Below are 17,242 nucleotides of genomic sequence, written 5' to 3'. Positions count from 1 at the left end.
AGGCCGGCTCTGAGCAGCCCCCTCGGGCCCCAGGGGGACAGGCTGACCCGAAGCGCCTCCCCGCTGACTTCGCGGCCAGTTTGCGGGGCACGGAACCCGCCTGCGGCGTCTGAGCTCCAATTCTCCGCGAAAGAAGACGGGTCTGCGGATACGTCACGTTCACGTTCACCGACTACGAGCGTGCAAAGGCGCCGACAAGTCCATGGGCTGGGGGGGTCTCTGGTGGCTTCTCGCATCTTCTGGTGGGCCTACCCAGCAGTCCCTGCTTGGAAGGGGCTTGCCCCCCCTCCACCCCATGTGCGCAGATGGGCTGCACACCCACCCCACTGGCACAGCAAGGGTCACAACACGGAAAGAAATCCGGTTCCTTCGCAGAGTCGGGTAGCCCGGCTAGCCGGGGGCTGGGGGGGGGGTCGTGGGGGGCTGCTCCGACACCAGTCCAGGTGTTTGGGGGACACGCCGCAGGAAGAGACGGAGGCCAGCCTGACTCCCTGGCCCTTCCAAACCTCAGGACAGTCACTGGGGCGGTGAGCAGGGCCGCACGGGAAGGGGACGCGCAGTGTCCGAGAGGGACAGGGGCAAAGAGAGAGGGCGAGAAGGAAGCAGAAGAGGGCGATGGGGTCAATGCGCCAGAACGAAGCCCGGCCCTGCAGCGCAGGGAGAGGGGCGCCGCGGCACCCCAGGACCCCTGCTCTGTTAGCGGCGCCCTCAGGGGCCCCGGGAGAGCCAGGCCTGCAAACACTCCCAGCAGGCTGTGGTCACGGAGAGAGAAGCCGAGAAACGCGGGGTGGCTTAGGCAATGCCCCCTCCCCCCGCACTTGCACAACCAACTACAACACCCAGGCACACAGCCTGGCTGGTGCACGCAGACGGCGGGCACGGCACAGCTTCGTGTGCGAGTGCACAACACATACAACCTTCCAGTCCGAGGACCCGAGGTCTTCCACCTGCCAGCTGGTGGGGCAGGCACGCGATGCGCGCGCGCGCGCGCACACACACACACACGCTCTCTGCAGGCTCACGCTCATGCAGACACACACATCCTTACTCCACAACCTCTTGGCTGCACACCAACCTGTACATAGGGTACACACGGAACCTCGTGGCCTAAACCATGCACCCGCGACCTCTCCGTGCGCGCACAGACACCCTTCCGGTCTCAGCTGGCGTGAGCACACACACGTGCAAGTGCACACACACTCAGGATCCGCCAGGCACACGCACGCACTCACAACTTGTCAGGTGCGCAGCGTCCTCGGCACCTCTTGGTCTCATGCACACACAAAACCCACAGGGCACAAGCACTCACAACCTGCCGGCAACACGCGCGCACACGCGCGCACACACACACAGGCGCGCTCCCAACTTCTCCGTTGAGGGACCGCAAACCTAAGCATGCAGCGCGTCAGGGTCACCGCCACACACGCCCCCCCGCCCCNGCGCCGGGCGGAGCGCAGTGGGGGGTCGGGGTGCGGCGTCCCCCCGGGGCGCGGCTCCCGTGGCCAGGCCGGGGCGAAGGCGCCTCGGGAGAGCCGCTGCGAGCGGGAGTCGGGCAGGCTGTGGCTGTGCTTCGCCCCCACGGCCGCGACCTCAGGTGACGTCCTGGCTCTGCGCGTGCGGATGGGCCCCGTGCCCGTGGCCTTGAACAGGTGCTCGTCTCAGGGCACCCTTGGGCCCCTCGCGGATTGCCGGGGTCGGCGAGGTCTGAAGATGGAAGTGAAGCGCCCTGTCGGTGAGGGGCGGCAGCCGTCGAGTCTGTCCCCAGGCCCGGGCCACGCCGTCGCGAACCCCCAGGGCCGGGCCAGGTCGGGCCCCACGGCGCCCAGGACTAACCTTCACGCCTGCGGGTGTGAGGGCGCGGCTGGCCCGGGGCGCGGTGCGTTCGGACCTCCTCCGAACTCCGTTGTCCGGCACGGGCGGAATTCGGGGGGGCCAGAGCGATCTTGCAGCGACGGCCGTGCGGCCGGGCGTTGTTCTAGTTCTTCGTGGAAGGCCACGGAGACCATGTCCCCGCCGCCCGGTCCACGCAGCGTCCCGTTCGCCGGCGCAAGGCGACCCGCCGGCCCACAGGCTCGCAGGCCGGGGCGTGGGGGCCTCGAGAAGTTCCAGCCCCTGAGGAGGCTGGGAGGGCGCTCCGAGCCCAGGGTGCAGGCCCGGAGCACGGGACCTTCAGGCACAGAGGTGCTCCGGGCCGGCCTTTCCTGAAATTCCGAGCCCCCAGGAGCCCCCAGCATCCAGTTCCTCTTCCTGTGGGCGTCACTGTCCCCAGGTTCCTCCCGAGATCACCTCCAAGAAACGGAAAAACTACCTCACCCAAGCTTTTGTCTCAAGCCCTCAAGAAAACAGCTTGCTGTCTTTTTAAAGCTCTTCATACCCTGCGTATTTTGTTCATTTACAGTTTCAGGGTTTTTAAATTTCACAAATATTCACAGAAATCAGAGGAAAATGACCCACAGCCCTATCAGCATCCTCAATCCATCTACTTTTCTCTACTTCTCCCTGCCTTTGCCAATATGTCGACATACTTTTATGTAGCTATAAAAATATCATGGTTAAAATTATAAGGTGAGCATTTTTCCATGTGGTGGCATAATCATTTATAACTACCATAATAAATGATTGCTTAATGCCCCACTGAATAAGTCTTAGATAAGATAGTATCTAGGTTTGATAGATGAAGGAAAGATTCAAGAATTGCCATTGGTTCACCTGATTAGTCATGAGAAGAAGATACATTTATCTCAGTCCTTACAGCATAGCCAGATGGACTCAAATAATTAAATATAAAAAATTCATAAGGGCGCCCGGGTGGCTCAGGCGGTTGAGTGTGTCCGACTCTTGATTTTGGCTTTAGGTCGTGATCTCAGGGTCCTGAGATGGAGCCCCACGTTGGGCTCCATGCTGAGCATGGAGCCTGCTTAAGATTCTTTCCCTCTCCCTCCTGTCCCCTTCCCCTGCTCAAACAAGCATGCTCTCACTCTAAAATACAAAAGTAAATAAAAATTTTAAACCTCAATTCATAAATATAACAAAAACAAATACAGGTAAATGCTTTGTGATGTCAGATGGGAAAAGCTAAGAGTGATGCAAATTACAAAGAAATACAGAAATTACAAAGGATAAGATTGGTAAATTTGGCCGTGTTTGTTCTTTCAACAAACACGGAGTGCCCACCATGTGTTTGTTAGGTTCTGTTCTGGGCAGGGTCGCACAGTCGTCTGGGACGAGGGTTAGGGAAGCGGGCTCCTCCTCCCACGTGGCAGCTGAAGCTATGGGCTGTCCCTGGGATTCAGGGGGCTTGAAGCCCCCAGGCACCTTGGGCTCTTGCGGAATGGAATCAAAACAGACCTCGTGACCTGAGGACAGGTACCAGTCACGGAGGCCGAAGCCCAAGTCCCAGAGAGAGATGCCCAGAAACCATAAACGGGATCTAAGGGGTCTGAACAGAGCACCGAGATGTCTGAGTCACAATCCCAAACTATTACAATGCAGCGTCCTTGTACCATACGCACAATTTTTTCTATTTTTCTTTAAATTTTTATTTAAATAGAAAATTAGTGGATAACATAAAAAAAACAAACAAAAACAGAGACAAATGGAAGACGTAGGAAGAACCATGGCCCACCAGGAAGCGCTGCACAGAGTGGGGGCAGAGTGAGGCCACCAAGGGCGGCGGGACGTGGCCCCAGCACGGGCGGCCAGGNTGCAGAGTGAGCCCCCAGCCAGAGGGAAGAGCGGCCCAGGGGCCGGGGAGGTTCGCCGGGGCGGGGGTTGAAGACGGGTGATGTGTGGGGCTCATGTCACTCCGAGGGCTGCGGGAATGACAGTCAGATGCGTACAGTGCCTGCTGCCAGCCTGGGTCGGGGGCAGGGCGGGCGGCAGGAGACGCGGCGCTAGTCAGGAGAGGAGCTGACGGCCGCTCTCTGGACCTGCCCTTCCCAGCCCGGCTGGCCCTGCTCTTTCTCTTGGAATCTCTGTGCCTCGTCAGCTCTCTGTCCTCTCTGTGGGCATCTCAGTCTTGAGTTTTGTGTCTGTCACTTAGTTTCTATCTCAGCGTCAGCTTTTCTGGTCTTTCTCTGATTCCAGCTGCTTCTGGCTCGGGGCAGCAGTCTCCTGTCGGGAAAGGAGGAGAAGTGGGGTCTGGGCAGCGGTGCCTGGTGGTCAGTGAAGCGGATACAGACCTGAGTCCGCTCACAAGTCTCTCTGCCTAGATGTGGTTCCTTGGGACCTAGGACCTTGGGATTGGATGCGGTTCCTCTGGGTGGCAGTTCTTACAGTGGACCAGCCCAGAGTCCAGCCCAGAGTCCGGTCGGCTCCCAAAAAAGGCCTGTTCTAGCTGCAGGACAGGCTGCAGCCACACAAGTCGTTTACATATTCATCAGGTACGTTTTCGGGGGCCTTCAGGGTGCCAGGCTCGGGCCAAATGCAGTAGACATAGCTCCCGTGGGGGGGCGGGGGGGGCGTAGCCTAACGGAAGATGCAGAGAAATAATCAGGGTGGCACAGAGTAGAAGTGGCCTGTCCTGGCTGTCCAGGGTCCTCACAGCGGATAAGGTGCTAGCAGAAGCGCCTCCAGAACCCGCAGCGTCCAGGTCAGAGGGCTCTTCCAACCACAGCGGCCACGAGAAAGCTCGTCTGAGGAACGGCAGGACATTGTGATGGGGGAAGAGCCGCTTCAACCTGTGGGTAATCTGGAGCCATTGATACTTCTTGAGCAAAGAACAGGTACCATTTAATCCAGCTCAATCCAGGCTAAGCAGCGATGGGGACTGTACTGGCTCATGTGGCCCAGCCATGGTCACATGCCTGGGCTGCAGTGGCCTGGGAACAGCGCCTCCGACTCAAGGGTGTGGGGGCCCCAGGGGGACTTGCTATGAGCCCGAGGTTCCGGGTGTAGTTGGGAAGCCAGAGGGCTTTACGCCCAAGGCACGCTGTCTTGTCGTTCCCGTGCAGGTTGCCCGAGGCCTCACTCCTGACGGCCGGCCCTGAACGTCCCTGCTGCCCCCACGACGACCTGAGTCTCCCTTTCCAAGACTCCCGCAACCCGTCACACAGATTCCTCCAACCAAGTGCCCGTGGCCACCGACACCCGGGCCGTCCTGGCCATCTTTGCTCTGTGCTCTGGTCCCCGGGGACGCTTTCCGTCTGTGCCCACGTGGGACCCGTGCAAAGCGTCCTTCCCACCCACGGACACTGCACTGCCAAGAATAAGGCCCCGGACGAGCCAGTGGTCCAGCGGGTGCAGCCTGCCCTGCGGCGGCCCCGTGTTGTGAGGCCCTTTGCACGTGCCCAGCGGGGCATGGCAGTTGGGCTCCGTGCCCGCCAGGTCCCTGGGCTGGAGTGTAGGGCCCAAGGGCAAGCTGCCCCCAATGTGCACCTTTGGCATATTGATTATTTGATTATTTATTTATTTTAGAGAGAGAGAGCAAGAGAGCATGTGAGGTGGTGAGAGGGGCAGAGGGAGGGAGAGAGAATCTTGAGCAGGCTCCTTGGGCACCTGAGGCTCGATCCCGTGACCCTGGGATCATGACCTGAGCTGACATCAGGGGTTGGACACTCCACTTGCTGCGCCACCCAGGCGCCCCTGGCATAATGAGTATTTTAAATCAAAGTTTCCTGAAAGCCACCCTGTGCGGGAAGGACACGCAGGCCCTCTGTGCCCCTGAAATCGGGAACTAAACCTCCCGTGTGACAGGCGCCCCACCTGCGCCAGGAGGGAAAGAGGCCCTTGTCACCAGAGACCTCAGAACAAGCCTGGGACCTTTACGAACTTACTGCTCCAGCCCGAAGTCTCTTCTTCATCTTGCCAGTTCTTCACAAATCTATTATCTCTGTGTCTAAAAAGTATAAAAACTGCCCGCCTTGGTCATTTCTTTGGGTCCCAGTTTCATTATGGGGCCTCCACGTACACAGAAGAAAACTTTGGGCCCCCCCGTTAATCTGTCTCACGTCACTTGAGTCCTTCGTGCAGCTGGAAGAAGCTTGGGCCAAGGGAAGGCTCTCCCTTCTCCTCAGTACCGCAGCCAGAGCGGCTCGGCCCTGCCCCTGCCTCGCCTCGCTGTCCTGAGCTGCACTCCCGCTCAGCTTCCCCAGGGTGTTCGCAGAAAAGTGCTCAGGGCGGGGAGGGCCGGTGTGCTTCTCTAGGGCATCGAGGGCCGAAGAAACTGGAGTGTGGGCCCCACTTGGCAGCCGGACTTGGTTAGAGGACGAGGTGGCACTGGTGATGCTGGCCACGGGCGACAAAGAATAAGGCCGGTTAGCGGGGGCCCGAACCCCGGGAAGAGGACCGCTGGCATAAAGTGGGTGGTCAGGAAGTGTTGGGGGAATTTGAGAACAAGACACATCCTGGTCTGAGGCAGGCTCTGGGCCTGTGAGGCCGAGATGTTGCATCTTCAGGATACCCAGAAATCCAAGAAGCCTTCGTGGAGGAGGACACCTTAGCCACTTTCCCTCTACTTCCCAAATCCCAGACCTGCCCTGCCCAGAGAACTTGGGTGGAATCGGGACACAGCCCTGTGCTCACACCCTCCCTGGGAGCCCCGGGGGTGGGAGGGCACGGCCCTGGCCTGCAACCCTGTTACCGAGGAACAGGCTGGAGCAGAGAGGGCAGGGGCCCTGCGTGCCCTCGGCCCACGGGCGGGAGTGGCCTCGGTTCCTGAAGGCGCAGAGAGTCCTAGAGTCTCAGGTGGACTTGGTGACTCTGGAGCCAGTGAGCTCCTTGGAGTGGGAGCCCACACTCGAGCCCCCACGTGGAAGACCTTCAGGGCTTCCCCCTGTCGCCTGCCTCGCCGATGGCAGCTGGCTTCTCACCCAGGCCCCCCAGGGCCCCCAGGCCCCGGGCTTTGGCCCGGCCACAGGTGCCCCTTTTACTCCGCGAGCTGTGTCTGCGGCAGGGGAGTTGGGGCTGAGGTCGACACACCCAGACACGCCCGGAGTCGGCGGCACGAGCTACTTCACAGGTCTGGTCACAGACGCACGCAGGCACTTACACGTGCTGGGCCAGAGGACACACGTGACCCGCCAGCCTCTGCCCGGGCTGGTTTCTTCCACCCTGGCATGCCTGCTTCCCTCTCTCTCCGGCGCCCTCTGGCTCTCCGAGTTCCGGCGCTGCCTCTTCAGTTCCCCTTGAACCCTGCCCGGTCGTTTTGGACCGTCCCTCACGTACCTGATGCCACGTGAGAGCAAGGAATCGTCTGCTAGCAATTTCTGTGTGTCACACACACTCCCAGAGGCCTGGGTGGAGAGGCGGCTGGGTCTTTGCTCTGGAACTGGNCCATGCACCGCGGAAGCCCCTTCTCCGACGGCTCCCTGTGCCGCCCTCCTGCGTGCTCGCCTGGGGACCTGTGTCCCCTGAGAGAGGCCGCAGGCAGGTCTCCCCTCTCTGGGCCTTGCTTTTCGGACAGGTGATGGCCTGTTGGCCCAGAAAGAATGAGTGCAGACCGGAAGCGGGCACCTATCCCGGTCTGAGCTTGGAGACGGGACTGAGGAAGTCACATTTCTAGACGTTTTGGAGCCATTGCAATCATTTTTTATTTTATTTTATTTTATTATTTTATTTTTTTAATATATTTTATTTATTTCTAGGGGAGAGAGAGAGAGAAAGAGAGAGACAGCGTGAGTAGGGGAGGGTCAGAGAGAGAGAGGGAGTCACAGACCGAAACAGGCTCCAGGCTCTGAGCTGGCAGTCAGCACAGAGCCCGACGCGGGGCTCGAACCCACGAACCGCGAGATCATGACCCAAGCGAAAGTCGGACGCTTCACCGACTAAGCCACCCAGGCGCCCCTCATCCATTTTTTAAATATTCAAAGCAAACTTTCGAGAAATGAAGATACGAGTCACATAGATTTGGCCAGACCTAGAGCGTCCACAGGGTTCCTTGACATTGTCTCTCTCTGTAAGTCCCTGGCGGCTCTTGGCGGGAGGGAAGGTGGGAGTCATCCGTCCTGACTGTTTACCTTATGCCAAGCTGACTGGGTCCCATGTGTCCCTGACGGGGAGAGGCTCCTTTGGCTGCAAAGAATGGAGACACTCCTAGGGAAGGACAGGGGTGAGGGCCCCAGGGCAGGGGTCTCTGCCCCATCTAAAGCCTCACAGGAACCCAGCATAGACTCTGGAGAAATCCTGCTGCCTTGACAGCCCTCGGGGTTGACTGGGTCCCACTGCTGACCTCAGGAAACCGGGTCACTCGGGGTCAGCGTCGCTGCAGGCCGGCCCTCTTGTCCCTGTCATGAGTGCGACTCAGCTGTGTCTTCCATCCCTGCTTCTCTTTGGGTCTAATCACCTGTCTTCCTGCTACCAACTTACTCTTGCCCTCAAGTCCCATTTTCAATTCTGGGAGAGAGACAGAGAGAGACAGAGAGAGTCAGAGAGTCTGTTTAGCTCAGCTCATTGCCATTGTTCAAGTTAGGTTGTAAAATTTTGCTACCTAGCTCGGTGACTTAAAAAATATTTATATGCGTATGATCTGCGATGTGGGCAGGACTTGACAGAGCTAGCTCACCTGTCTTACCTGGGCGGCTTGAGGGCCGGGGCTGGGGGCCGGCTGAAGGCTCACTCTCTCACATCATAGCCGACACTGGCTGAGACTTCGTGGCTATTGGAAAACCCACAGACGGCTGTATTACGCATGCCTTTCATTTACTGTACTCTGATGTTTTGATATCTTGGGATCTGGATGACTCGGGATGGACTGCGCCTCCCAAGGCAGCTCATTGCTAGAGATGGCGGGTAGCTCACCTGTGAACAGACCTTTCCTACGCGAAGCATCCAGTCCAGAGCGCATCCCACCGCCACCCCCAACCACTCCCTTATGGAGCTGTTACACAGGCCACGTTTCCCTTTCCCCCGTCACCTCCGGGCCAAGGACATCCCAGAGCCCACAGACCTTATTCACACTAGCCCAGCCCCCACCCGGCCTAGGCTGTCTCACTCGTACTGTACCTTTCCGCGGAACCCACAGTGAAGTCTCTGCACAGCTTCCTTTCTTCAGTCTGCTTCCTGGCCAGCCCTGCTTCTTCCTTTTGAGCACCCCCCCCCCGCCATGGCCTGGTGTGCCCCCTTCTCTTGGGAACTACGACTATGACAAACTGTCTTTTCAACGGCAATCACCCTCTGACGTGTTGGCCTCACCATATGCGAATAATAGTGAAACCATGTTTTAAAACAGTGGTCTCTCAGGTGGTGCGGGCCTCCTCAGCTCACGGCCGCCGGGCTGCCGGAGCGCGTGGCCTCTGGGAGAGAGCCCGGCTGGCTGCCCAGGTCACGTCTTCTGACCCAGTCTCAGAAGATACTCAGTGTCGCTTCTATGGCTCTCTGTTCACCAAGGCAGCCACAAAGTCCCATGTGGGTTCAGGGGAGGTGACAGGGCGTGGCGGGTGCGAGAAGGACACGGGAACAGAAATGTGGTGGTGGCAGGTTCTGGAAAGTACAGTCTCCTCTCCGGGCAGAAGTCTTCATGCCAGGCCGCCTCGTAGGTCACCGGCCAGTCACTGGTGAGGCCGCTCGTGGGTCAGATGTCCAGCCCACTTCAGGGTCGTCCTTAGACCCGAGCAAGAGGAGCCCTCCCCTGGGCCCGGCGTCGTAGAGGGCATTACCCGTGCCCTTGCCCCAGGCCTCCCCTTCAGGACGAGGAGTCTGCAGGACACGGGGCGTGCGCCTGCCTGAAGTCCCTGTAGCCACCAGCCCGTGTTAGGACACACTCAGGGCACCCACCGCCCCGGAGTTTCCTGCCCAACAGCTCTGACCCCACTGCTAAGATCAGCACGCGTGTCTCCCCTGGATCTGTTCCTTGAGGGCTGACCTCACCCTTGGCGAGGAATGGCCAAAAGGCGGCTGTCTGCAACGGGGGGCGGGCGGGGTAAGGACGGAGCGGCCCAGGCGTGGCCATGCTGCCCGGGGAGGAGAAGGCAGGCCCGGCCAGGGGCTTGGGGGCTTGGGGCTGCTCCCAGGCAGAACTCCAAGGACTCTGATCCCTTAAAACTTTAACTCGGCCCGCCAGCCTTACGTTCCCCGCGGCCCCCGGGATGGACGCGATGGAGCGAAGCGTGCGGAGTCGGGGCGTCCATTTGCTCTCTTGCCCCACAAGCGTCAGAACTGGGTCTTCCCTTCTCCACTTGGCTGTCGGGGGGCTGGCATCTCCTGGGGGGAGAGCCCAAGTGCTGCAGGTGTGTCAGGCACAAGGGACTCTGTCTTCGCCAATCCTCACACCTCTCTGTGAGATGGCGGTTAATAGTGGCGCGCTACAGGCAGGACATGGGACCGGACAGGCCGAGAGGCCTGCTGGCCACACAGCCGGAGAGGGGCTGGGGCGCAATGCCTGCCCTCCTGTCTGGCTTCCGTCTGTCCAGGAAGCCGCTGCCTGAGATCACAGGGCCAGCCAGTGGCCAGGAGAGTTTCCGGATCTTGCCCCCGTGCCTAAAGTGGTTCCGCTCAGAAGGGGAGCGCACTTGACTTACCTGAGGAAGAAAGGGCATTGGCGGAAACCTGGACAAGGGTTCTGGGAAGAGCGTCCACTAAAGCCTCCTCAGTGAGAGCGGCGGCACGTTCACCTGGGACAAGTAGCACGTGATCAGTACTGAAACGGGCACTTTTCCCTACATTCCGGAAAATGAGGCTTGAGACCAGAATCTCCTAGAATCATGGAGACATGCCCTCAGCTCACAACTGCAGACTGCTTATCTGGGGACTATTCCAAGAGAGATGTGCGGAGGTAGGGGGGGACGGCAGAGAGAAAGACCTCGCCCGAGAGTACGTCCTGTCTATCGTGTCTCTCCTTTGCACGCACCCTTCCCCGTGCCAGGAATGCTGTTCCCTGCTCTGCACCTTGAGTGACTCTTCCCTTCCTCCCAAAGCCCCGATATCAGGGCACCTCCTGTTCTGAGTTTAGTATGACTGACGTGTGCTCCCTTGGCCTTTGGGCTGATGAATCTGGAAAGAGCAGCTGAGGAGGGAGAGGTGGCGGGGACGCCCCCTGAACCAGCCTGCAGACTGATGGATCGCGCCCTGGCTCTGGCAGGTCGGGCTGCTCCCTCAGAGGAGACCGTCCACGTGCCCGTCCCCCCGCCCCGCCCGCCGCCGGGCTCCTGCCCAGAAGAGCTGACGGGCCAAGACCATGTCCCTTTCCAAGACTGAGATACATGTTTCTTCTCCCATAACTTCATTCAACTTTGAAGTCTCTTTGTCTTTCAGTTATACATATTTTCCTATTTTAGTGTTTATTTTATTTTTCAAAGAGAGACAGAGTGTGAGCAGGGGGCGGGGGAGGGACGGACAGAGAGACAGAAACACAGAATCCGAAGCAGCTCCAGGCGCCGAGCTGTCGGCACAGAGCCCGACGCGGGGCTCGAACCCGCAAACTGTGAGATCACGACCTGAGCCGAAGTCGGACGCTTAACCGTCTGAGCCGCCCAGGCGCCCCCTTATTTACACCTTTCTTTTTCACTTAATGTAGACTGCAAATAATTCCATTTCAGTTTATAGAGAACTTCTTTGGGTTTTTCTTTTTTTAGCTGCACTGCATAGGAGTCTCTTAAGCGTGCATTCCTGAATAACTGTGTAAAAAAGTAAACACACGTACAGTTTTGTTAGGAATTGCCAATTTCCTCCCCGGAAGGCTGGGTCGGTTTGCATTTCCACCAGCAATGTATGAAAGTGCCTCTTTCCCCACAGCCACAACAATAGAATGTGTTGTCATATTTCACGTTTTTGCCAGTCTGCTAGGAGAGAAATGGTATCGCAGCATAGTTTAAATTTGTATTTCTCTTATAATGTGAGTTGAACATATTTTCATATGTGTAAGGCCCATTTAAATATCTCTCTATATATTTTAGTGAACTGTCTATTCATGGCTTTTGCCCATTTTTTCTATATATTTTGTTAAATCTCACCTCCTCCATGTTTTAGAGTTCTTTCTATCTTAAGGATATTGGCCCTTCATCTGCAACATAGATTGCAAATATTTTCTCCCGTTTTATCAGTTGACTTTGCTTAGGGTGTTTTTTTGCCAAGAGGAAATTTTTTAGTTTTATGTGGTCAGATTTATCAATCTGTTCTTTATTGCCACCAGATTTCGAGGCAGAGATAGAAAGCCTTTTCCTACACCTAGATTATGCAAGAATCCATCCACATTTTCTTCTAGTACTTGTGTGTTTCGTCTTGTACAGTTAGATCTCTGATCCATTTGGAGTTTAGTCTCGTGTAGGCGTGAGAGAAGGATCTAGTTTTTCTTTGTTCCTTGGCTACTCTGTGGTCCCAGTACTATTTATTAGAAAGTCAATCTTTGGGGCGCCTGGGGGGCTCAGTCGGTTGAGCGTCCGATTTCTGCTCAGGTCATGATCTCACGATTCGTGGGTTCAAGCCCCGCATCGGGCTCTGTGCTGACAGCTCAGGGCCTGGAGCTGCTTTGGATTCCGTGTTTCCCTCTCTCTCTGCTCCTCTCCGACTCCCACTCTGTCTCTCTCTCTCTCTCTCTCTCTCAAAAATAAACAAAAATTAAAAAATAAAAAAAATTAAAAATACAAAAATAAAAAGTCAATCTTTGCCCCAGTGACTTGAGATCCCACCTTTATCGTATATAAATTTTCCATATGTGCTCAGGTTGATTTTCTAGGCTTCTTGTTCTCTTCTGCTGGACACTATTCATGCACCAACATCACACCGTTGCAATGATGGAGGCTCTGAGGGGTGTTACCACGTCTAGTCCCTGAGTCCTCATTACAGTTCTTTTTCCTGCAGTATTTTTCTAGAGACTCTTGTATGTTTATTCTTCCATGTAAGCTTGGGTATCGGCTTGTCTGGCACCACTAAAATCCAGTCTGTCCCAAAAATGTTCCTACATTTTGAATTAGTTCCCAATATTTAAAATACAGGGAAATATATGGATTTCTGGTTTCTCTTGAAAATTGGGCTGGTTCGTCCACACGGGCCGTTTCTTTCCACACGACCTGACGGCGTAGAGCAGAGCGGGAGCTGCGGCCTCCGCACAGGCCTGCGGTCTCCGGGCCGCGCAGGGCCCACCCCTCCCTCTGACCTCACCTCTGACCTTCACACACACAAGTTCCTTGTGTGGCCTGAGAGTTGGTGACACACGATGACCACGACCTTCTATACCGTGTCTACCCTTTGTCATCCATTCTCTGCTACACGTGTTTTGTTCACTGCTGTGTTTCCAGGAAGAGAGCCCGGGGCACTGCCAGCACGTGGTAAATATTTGGTCAGTGATTGAATCTTTACAGATAGGAAACAAGAAGTGACCAAAACGTGTTCTCTCTTCGGAAGAACACTGAACACGGTCAAGTAGAACCTGCGCACTACAGGCGGCAGTAAGTCGGTACAACCCTCACCAAGGGCAATTTGGTGGTATTTCTCAAAATTACAAATGCACAGATCGGTAGTGCTCACACTTTTACTTATTTTGCTTTATTTCATTATTTTGTTTTAGAGAGAGAGCACGAGTGGGGGGAGGGGGCAGAGGGAGAGAGAGAATCTTCCGCAGGCTCCCTGCCCAGCACGGAGCTCACCGTGGGGCTCAGTCTCACAACAGTGAGATCTCGACCTGAGACGGCATCAGGGGTTGGACCCTTAACCGGCCGAGCCACCCAGGCCCCCCTCACAGCTTCCCTTCTAACGTCTGGCCTCACACGTACTTGACATAGGCAAAATGACGAGGTAAAGGGTTATTTATTGTAGTAACAATAAAGGATGGGAAAGAAGTTACACTTTCTTCAAGGGGGGACTGATTACATACACGATGGCTTATCGACGCATGAGAACAATGGAAGACTAGGGTAGGAATCCTTTCTGTGAACGGAGAGGGAAAACCCAGGATGCAGAGCAGTGTATACAGCAAGCTGCCTTTGTTTATAAAGGGAGAACGCAAGGATCATATTTATATTTGCTTGTAAGTATGTAAGGAAAATCTGGATGCGCTCAGAAGGAATAAATAATATGGTTGGTTGGGGGTGGAGGAAATATGGCAAAGAAACTGAGCAAATGCGGATAGGAGGGGAGGGAACCTCCTCTCTCCCTCCCCCCCTTCCGTGAGTCTGAGGGGTAGGTTTTTAAACCAAATACTTACGTGCATACACAATGTATGTGCACGTACACACATATGTGTAAAAACAGCTATTAAACTAAAAAGATAGTAGAGGAAGTTATCAGAGCCCCGGAGGCCATAACTATTGAGCCAGGACTCTCTGGAGGGGCAGCCACGTGATGGGCCACTGGAATTTCATCCACTCTTGCCGAAAGATGATATATTGCACATGTTAATCTTATTTTGACGGAAAAGGCAATGAAATATGTTTCTGGTCCTACTATCAGGCATCCAGAAATTCCCAGAGAGCACTTTACAAATTGACAGTCAATAAACCACTTCACCCAGCGGGGAGAGAGAGCAAATTCCAAGATGGAATGCTGATATCCATGCCACAGAGGACGCTCCTCCCCCAAACCCTCCATGATAAAAAAAACTGAAATATTATAGCTTGTGAACTTGAGAATTTAGCAAAGACACAATTTATGGAGTAACTATAGTTCTAGAATGATCGAAAGCTGTATCTTCTAAAGTATTAAAATGCAAACTCAGGGGATCTGCAAAGAATAACACAGATCTTCTATATTATATGGAGTTTGGCACATGGCATATGATCAATGTGAAGTGAATTTTAAAAAAGGAAATGTATTAAGCTGAGTGCTGTTACTCAAATACATTAAATAGATGAATCCATATCTCTCATAGCATTTGTCAAAGTCTTTTAAATTGGGGAGCCCAGAGAATAATTAGAACTAATACTGTGGCAGATAATATTTCAGATGTAGGTATGTCTTAGTAACTTGCCTTTTGGCCATTTTCGGTTTATAGTTTAATTTTTTTTTTCTGGGAGTGCCAGCTTCTTTGGAGTTACTAGCTTCTTTTAAAAATAATTCTCAAATAGCAAGCTCTTCTGTTTTCCATCCTTGCAGGCATCAAAGAACAAGCAAATTGTAACATTCTCGCTGGGCAAAATACTGGTGTCCAGTGTGCTGCAGCTCAAGGTCACATATTCAAATTGGAAGAATATTAACCTTCAAAAAACTTTAGCATAAACCACCTGAGAATAATGATATTTGGGTGCAATGAAAAGAGTTTTTTAGCTCACAGCTCTGAGTAGGTAGGCAGTTAAGCAGCTATGCATCCGCACATGCACACAGACAGGGAAAAGAATCTCCATGAAACAATGTAAAGAGTTTAGAATCAGAGTAAGCCCCTGTTACTCTTCTAGGATAGGTATCAAATGATTTTCCTAGTAACTGAGATGACGTTATAGAGAAAATGTTGCCAAGAGACACCCATTGACTTGGTTGTGGCATTTCCTCCATTGTTACAAAGATTAAGAGTGAGGGGCACCTGGGTAGCTTAGTCGGTTGAGCGTCTGACTCTGGCTCAGGTCATGATCTCACAGTTCGTGGGTTCGAGCCCCACGTCGGGCTCTGTGCTGACAGCTCAGAGCCTGGAGTTGCTTGGGATTCTGTGTCTCCCTCTCTGACCCTCCCCTGCTCACGCTGTCTCTCTCTCTNTGTCACACAAAAAGAAAAAAAAAAAAAAAAAAAAAAAAAAAAAAAAAAAAAAGAGTGACTCTCCAGCATGCTATAGCTTGGGCGGGGGAGTGGGGGAAACGGGTCACAAAAGCACACAGAGACTGGCCCCATGTCAGTAAGGACCGAGTTCCCGCGTCCTGATCTCCCTTTCTCTATGGTCTTGCCACCTGAAATGAACGCCTGTTTTAAAAATTGCCTTTGTAACTTTATGGTTGAAGTTCTTGTCGTTTTTCTTTCTTTCTTTTTTTTTAAATATAGTTTGTTGTCAAGTTGGTTTCCATTTAACACCCTGTTGTTCTTTTGAAAGCTGCTCGCTTTCTTTTCTCATTATCATTCCCACTAACTGCATAACTTAATTTCTTTATTCATGTCGCCCCTCAGCACTACTTCACTGACGTTTTAGGAGGTTAAATGTTCTGCTCCCAGAAATACCAAAAATATCCACAGGTCTCTAAAGCAGTGGTTGGAAAGGCAGCTCTGACTTGTCCTGACCAGCAGGGGGCAGCCGGTAGCCAGATTCTTTGGTTTTCACCCAATGAATTCAGACTCTGGGGGGTCAGGTGCTGCCTGTGCCTCTTGGCTCCTGCTGTCTGGACACTGGGCTCTTCGCACGTTCCTGAATAGTCCAGGCTCCTGTTGGCCACTGGATCTTTGCACACGCCATTCCTCTGCCTGGAACGCTTTCCCCTCCCTTTCTACCTGGTGGTTTCTCCTCCTCAATCGTTTCTTGCTTTGGGAAGACCTCTCTGCTACCAGAACAGTAAACGCTTTCATTTCATGTCCTCATAACACCCGTTTTTGCTACAAGTATATGTATGATCATCTATACGATGACTGTTAGTAGCCATAGTTACACAGCCTTCTCATAGTTTGCCAAGGGGTGAGGTGGTAGCCTGGGAGGCCCTGAGCCCTCCCCGTGGGGACCCACTTCTACACCCAAACTCACGAGAAACTGTATGTTTTACGGTGGGAGCTGTGACCATCAGCAGTTTCCTCAGTGACCATGACAGCCGGGAGCAGGGCTTGAGGCTGGATGCGCGTTTCCCTTTTCTGTTCAACTTCCGTTTTCCCTGAAGTTGAGAATTGTCTCTTTCTTCTTTTCCCTTGACTTCGTTTTCTCTGTACTGCTCACTACCTCATCCCCAAACTTCGCTCGGCCTGTTTATACCTCCCTTCCTTATGACCAAACACACTAGGTGTCCCTCAGCACTGATTTCGCAGTGAAGGAACATCTCCAGAGCCTTCTGACGTGTTCGACTCGGCTGGGCTCACTCTGCCGACCGCTGCTGGAGGGAACGCGGGATGAGGCAGCCACTTGGGAAGAGAGTTTGACAGTTTCCGCCAAAACCGAACACACCCTTACCATACAATCCTGCGATTGCGCAGCTTGGCATTTACTCAAATGAGTTGAAAACTGAAGTCCACACAAACAGCTGCAGAGAGGGATTTGAGCAACTCTATCCATAACTGCTAAAACTTGCGAGCAACCAAGATGCCTTTCAGTAGGTGAATGGACGTATGAACGTGCCACGTCCGCGACAATGAAATATTATTCAGCGCCAACGGCAAATGAGCCACCGCACCATGAAGAGACGTAGAGGAAACATCAATGCTTTTCACTAAGTGACAGAAGCCAGTCTGAAGAGGCCACATACCGTACGATTCC

At 54.2% G+C, this 17,242-nt stretch overlaps 1 long non-coding RNA gene across 1 annotated transcript; it reads left to right on the top strand.

Moving 5' to 3' along the window:
- Window positions 1-3,876: 3,876 nt before the first annotated feature.
- LOC144239823 (uncharacterized) lies at window positions 3,877-5,851 on the top strand. The gene is made up of 3 exons (XR_013337500.1): window positions 3,877-4,382; window positions 4,535-4,724; window positions 4,953-5,851. It is a non-coding gene; the product is annotated as an uncharacterized LOC144239823 (long non-coding RNA).
- Window positions 5,852-17,242: the final 11,391 nt, after the last annotated feature.

This window comes from Crocuta crocuta, unplaced genomic scaffold (assembly GCF_008692635.1).
Source record: "Crocuta crocuta isolate KB4526 unplaced genomic scaffold, BGI_CrCroc_1.0 scaffold541, whole genome shotgun sequence".
NCBI classification, from domain to species: Eukaryota; Metazoa; Chordata; class Mammalia; order Carnivora; family Hyaenidae; genus Crocuta; species Crocuta crocuta.
The sequence above is the reverse complement of the archived record's forward strand: the minus strand, read 5'-3'. Positions and strand labels throughout refer to the sequence as shown.